Below are 6,542 nucleotides of genomic sequence, written 5' to 3' on the forward strand. Positions count from 1 at the left end.
TTAGTGAATTCTTGTTCTGTGTACAAAATTACGTGAATTTAGTAATTTACCAATGTTGTGAAGGATTTTGTACCAATGAACACTTAATAGTGTGCTGACTGTTCCTGGAGGACTTACCTAAATGGCTCCTCATCTTATCCCAGCACCTTTACCCTGCTCTACCTCCTCCCAATTGCCTACCCTTGACTCCTTTCCTATTTCTCATTTTCATATTGTTTCTTGACATGACATTGATTCTACTTATTGGCTGTGACACTTGATTCTACCTCCTTACATCTAGATTCATGAACAGTTTCTTCCCAGCTGTTCTAACCATCCTATCACCAACTAGAGAGCTGTCCTGTCTACCATCTACTTCTGGAGAGAAGGAATGGGTGACGTTTCGGGTTGAGACCCTTCTTTGGACTGCCTGACCCGCTGAGTTACTTCGATTTTAACCAGCATCTGCAGTTCTTTCTTACACTACCATCTACCTCGTTGGAGACCCTCAAACTATCTTTAATTGGAGGTACACAAAAATGCTGGAGAAACTCAGCGGGTGCAGCAGCATCTATGGAGCGAAGGAAATAGGTGACGTATTCGGGCCGAAACCCTTCTTCATATCTTTAATTGGACTTTACTGGACTATATCTTGCACTAAACGTTATTCCCTTTATCCTGTACGTGCACACTGTGGACAGCTGGATTGTAATCATGCATAGTCATTTCACTGACTGAATAGCATGCAACAGAAAAGCTTTTCACCGCACCTTGGTATACGTGACAATAATAAACTAAAGTACCTCATCACCTATGTGGACTAACTCACTGGCCATAGATGGGCAGCCTGTTTTATCAACATCCTGTTACACTGTTCCCACAAAGCTTCTTACAAGAAGCACTTTATCTTCTGACCAGGCACGCTACAGACCTCGGAGTTCAACAGCGAATTCAACTATTTAAGATGACCAGCCTTCATGTTTGTTCTTGAGACAGACCATGCTGTAACATTAGTAGTAAAAGGATCGACAGATCCTGCTTAACACAAAAGGACACAAAATGCTACAGTAACTTTGTGCCCGGTAACATTAACCTATATTTAATCTCTCCAGAACTGCAGTCTGACTTGCTGGATATTTCTAACAAGCTCGTTTGTTTTAGATTTCCAGGAACTGCAATGCTTTGTATCTGACAGTTCAGCATTTTTTTGTTTTCTCTTTCTGTTGCTCAAAATCTGTAATTGAAATAAATACTGGAAATAACCAGCGCATCAGGCAGCAGGCAAATGAGTGAAGGCTCGGTGGTAGGTGTAACTGGGTGGGAGCTGGAGACGTCTCGACACACAAGGGACAAGGGCGGGTAGGAGGGTGAACGGGGGTGATGCCTCCAGCGCATTCAAGGTCGGCTCCAGGAGGCACCCTTGGGACACAAGGTGGCCAGGCGAGGAGAGGAGAGGGACGTCGGTTCACAGAAACTGCTCCAATACCCCAAGCACGCGGGCCGACCGGACTTTGGACTTTGAATAATGGCGCCAAAACATGGCGGCATCCGCATGTGTAATATATGCAAAAATAATTTCACTATGCAGTTGCATATGTGATAAATAAACCACCATTGAACCATCTGTGGAGGGAGAGTTAAACCAGAGCTAAAGTTACAGGTTGATAAACATTCATTAGAAAATTGTATCTCACAAATCCAAGATTTTGTTTTCTCTCTCCTCTCCCTTCATGCATGTACATCTCCTCCATACAGATCAAAGGTATTTAACAAGATTTCACCACCCTCCCTCAGCCAACATCATCAACATTTATGCCATTCATTCTCTCTTGGATAATCTCTTTGTCCTCTCCATCGCTCTCTGTGATTTAAAACATGTTTGATTCGTGAGATACAAGGAACTACAGATGCTGGAATCTCAAACAAGATCTTGAGAGGAGGTTTATGAAAATGATCCCGCAGATTATTGGGTTAACGTTTGAGGAGCGTTTGATGGGCCTGTACTTGCAAGAGTTTAGAAGGATGGAAGGAGATGTCATTCAAACCTACCGAATAATGAAAGGCCAAGATGGAGTGGATGTTGAGAGGGTTTCCAGTCTAGGACCAAAGGGCACAACCTCAGAGTAAAATAATGTATCTTTAGACTGGAGATGAGAAGAAATTTCTTTAGCCAGAGGGTATTGAATCTGTGGAATTCGTTGCCACAGATGGCTGTGGAGGCCAAGTCATTGGGTATTTGTTAAAGCGGAGATTGCTAGGTTCTTGATTAGTAAGGGCGTCAAAGGTTATGGGAAGAGACAGGAGAATGGGATTGCAAAGGAAAGATAGATCAACCATCATCGAATGGTGGAACAGACTCGATGGGCTGAATGGCCTAATTCCACTCCTATGTCTTGCAATCTCATGAAAACACAGATGCAGGAGTAATTCAGCAGGTGGAGGGAATGGATAGGCAATGTTTTGGGTCGGGACCCTTCTTCAGACTGATGGTTGATTCTATGTTTTTTGTCTGAATAAGGGTCTGGATCCAAAACATCACCTAATCATGTTCTCTAGAGATGCTCCCTGACCTGCTGAGTTATTCTAGCACTATGTGTCTTGTTGTAAACCAGCATCTGCAGTTCCATGTATCTAGTATTTTTTTGCTTTTTATCCAGCCCTGGATGAGCTTCAGTATCCTCTGCCACAGACACTGATGGCTGCACAGTGGCATGGCTGGTAGAGCTGCTGCCTCAGAACACCAGCGACCCAGGTTCGATCCTGACCTCAGGTGCTGTATTTGTGGAGGTTGCACGTTCTCCCTGTGCGTTTTTTTTGTAGGTTAATTGAACTCTGTAAATTGTCCCCAGTGTGAGGAACAGGATGCAAGATTGGATAACATGGGACAGGTGACCGATGATCTGCGTAGACCTGGTGGGCTGAAGACCTAACTGTAGTATATAAATACCACTAGGTATGTTACAATACTTACCTTCAGTGGCGCTGCAATTCTGCCACTGGCTGTGTGCACGATTTTGGCGCCTTTGAGGGGGGGGCGGGGTTAAACGCATTTTTTTCTTACCTTGTCCTGGATTATATTTGGTTGGAGTGCAAGCATTTGCTGAAGAATCGTTCCAACGGGCGTTCTGTGTATTTTTTTTTTAATCGCCCGACTAGTTCAGCGCTGAAGTCATTTTAAAATCAGCTTCTAAAGCCGTCAACGCCGACAACGGGGACGGATTTCAGGTAGGGGACCGGTAAATGAAAGCCGTTTATTTTATGTATAAAAGTGGTCCTTATTATGCCTTTAGTTCATATTTTAAGTTGCGAAACGGTGATTTAGTCCCCATAAGAGCCGGCAGTATTTTTCATGCCGATATGGGAGTCTAAATCACCGCAAACCACAACGTTCCGAATGATCGCGTTCCAGAAAAACCTACTCGCAAGTTGATTTAAAAAGCCATTAATTTACAGGTATTAAACATTAAATTCCTTCCATTTGGCCTATAAATCCATGACAATGAGATTTAAAAATCATGTTGTATTGTGAATTCTCGTGTGAATGTTATTTGGACACTTAGGCTATTTAAAAATGTTAATCTATTCTTAAGAAATTGATAGATGTTTAGATCTAGTAATTGAATTTTATAATTAGCTACAATTAGGTAACTAACTAATTATATGCTTTAATTTCAAGTCATCTAAGTAAGATTGTTTCATATTTGTTTCAGAATGCTTCAATCTATAATAACTGAAAATTTCTTTCAGTTCTATTAATTTTTAAGAAAGTTATGGCCATTTGACTGTCCTCGATCACAGCTTTTGTGTTAAGTCAATGGAAAAGCAATAGGGAACATGATGCTAATTTCCGAGTATGAAAATGGCCATAACTTTTTTAATACTGAAGATATGAAAGTGAATTAGGTGTCAAATTAAACTTCTTTTTATGCTTTATCTGATGGGATAAATTACAGACTTGATTTTTAAAATCTCAAAATTTTGTAACATTGCTAATACCACTGGCTGGAATTTTGATAAATCCTCTCTGGAAAAAGTCAGACTATTTGACCATTTCTCAGAATCTTAACCCCATTTCCCTCCACCCCCATATCCTCCCTCACCTTTAAGGAAACTTCAATCTCCTTATCCCATTCCCTGGTGAACCTGTTTCAGAAAAGTTTGGGAACAGATTCATCGAAGAAATTGCAAGCTCCATACAGACAGCCCCCAAGGTCGTGATCGATCCCGATCTCTGGTGCTGTAAGGCAGCAGCTCTACCAGCTGCACCACAAGTACTTGAATGAGTAGAGCATAGAGAGATAGGGAATTAATGCAGGCAAGTGGGATTAGTATAGATAGGTATGATGGTCAGCATAGTTGTGGTGGGTCTGTTTCTATGCTGCACAATGTGACTCTATGAAATCTGTAATCTTTACCTGATCTGGCCTACATTTCACTACAGACCCACTGCTATGGTTTGGACTATCTTTATTAGGACTTTACTGAACTTTATCTTGCACTGAACATTATTCCCTTTATCATATATCTGTACACTGTGGATAGTTCGATTGTAATCATGTATAATCTTTCTGCTGACCGGTTAGCATGCAACAAAAGCTTTTCATTGTACCTCAGTACACTTAACAATAAATTAAACAAAACTAAGATATTTCTCCCTCTCCTGAAGTTCCCTTTTCCCCACTTTTCTCTCTTTACCTCCTTGTTGTGAATATCCAAAATCTGACACTCCCTTCCCTAATTTCCCCTTTCTCAAATACCATGGACGCTTATATTAAATTAACAGCATTCAAATACCATAGTTCACTTGATTTATTCCTGATTGAACTTTTACATTTTACTCTCGAGAATTTAGCTAATGGTCTATTGCCACCGTGTGGTGATTATAGGAAGAAGAATTGCTTTGCCATAGTGAAATCTATCAAGCCCAAAAAGCATTTACAGATGAGCCAAGTCAAAGAGTCAAGAGTGTTTTGTTGTCATTTGTCTCAAACAGAAGAATGACATTCTCACTTACAGCATACAAGATAGACACAGAATGCTGGAGTAACTCAGCAGGACAGGCAGCATCACTGGAGAGAAGGAATGGATGACGTTTCGGGTCGAGACCTGTCTTCAGACTGGACACACACACAGACACACATACATACATACATTTATACACACATATAAAACAAACAAATTAATAATAATAGTGCAAAAAGACAAAGTATGTGATGTTTAGAGCTTATCTGGAGTATGAAAAGAATTAAGAGTATAGAAAATCTGGATATATAATGTCAGAAGTTGCTGCATGGATTGGATTAATTATTGATGTCATGGGATAAGGGACAAGGGGAAAGGGGAAGAAAAAGCTATTTCTTTATCTGCTGATCTAGGAGAATCTTGATATTTAGCTCACTTCAGAATTAAAATGGTGACGTTTTGGCACTGTAGTAAGTTGTGAGGACAGCAAGGCCAACAACAAAGCATAGTGAAGGCTGGAAGAATGGGCAGACAGCTGGAAGATGACGTGCAATTGGGTGGTAGGAGCAGGGAATTGAACAGCATGTGACAGAGAACAGGTTGCAGAGAAATGTGAGAATATTGGATTGATTGGGGAGCTGGCACAGACATAAAGGGCTGAATGTTGTATGGTATTCTGGACTGGCTCCTTGAAAGAATCAGCCAACTCTCCTGAACCCTGGACACTCCCTTCTCACTCGACCATCCCTCTACCTCCACAGATGCTGCTGGATTCCTCTGGCAGTTTGTTTATTGGCTCATACCCCAGCAGTTGCATTCTCTCTTTAGACGTTAGAGTTTAGATATAATGTGGAAACAGGCCCTTCGGCCCACCAAGTTGTGCCCCAGTTATCCCCCTACTCTAGGACTATCCTACATAGAAACATAGAAACATAGAAATTAGGTGCAGGAGTAGGCCATTCGGCCCTTCGAGCCTGCACCGCCATTCAATATGATCATGGCTGATCATCCAACTCAGTATCCCGTACCTGCCTTCTCTCCATACCCTCTGATCCCCTTAGCCACAAGGGCCACATCTAACTCCCTCTTAAATATAGCCAATGAACTGGCCTCGACTACCCTCTGTGGCAGAGAGTTCCAGAGATTCACCACTCTCTGTGTGAAAAAAGTTCTTCTCATCTCGGTTTTAAAGGATTTCCCCCTTATCCTTAAGCTGTGACCCCTTGTCCTGGACTTCCCCAACATCGGGAGCAATCTTCCTGCATCTAGCCTGTCCAACCCCTTAAGAATTTTATAAGTTTCTATAAGATCCCCTCTCAATCTCCTAAATTCTAGAGAGTATAAACCAAGTCTATCCAGTCTTTCTTCATAAGACAGTCCTGACATCCCAGGAATCAGTCTGGTGAACCTTCTCTGCACTCCCTCTAGGGCAATAATGTCCTTCCTCAGATTTGGAGACCAAAACTGTACGCAATACTCCAGGTGTGGTCTCACCAAGACCCTGTACAACTGCAGTAGAACCTCCCTGCTCCTATACTCAAATCCTTTTGCTATGAAAGCTAACATACCATTCGCTTTCTTCACTGCCTGCTGCACCTGCA

The sequence above is a fragment of the Amblyraja radiata genome, chromosome 4 (assembly GCF_010909765.2).
Source record: "Amblyraja radiata isolate CabotCenter1 chromosome 4, sAmbRad1.1.pri, whole genome shotgun sequence".
NCBI lineage: Eukaryota > Metazoa > Chordata > Chondrichthyes > Rajiformes > Rajidae > Amblyraja > Amblyraja radiata.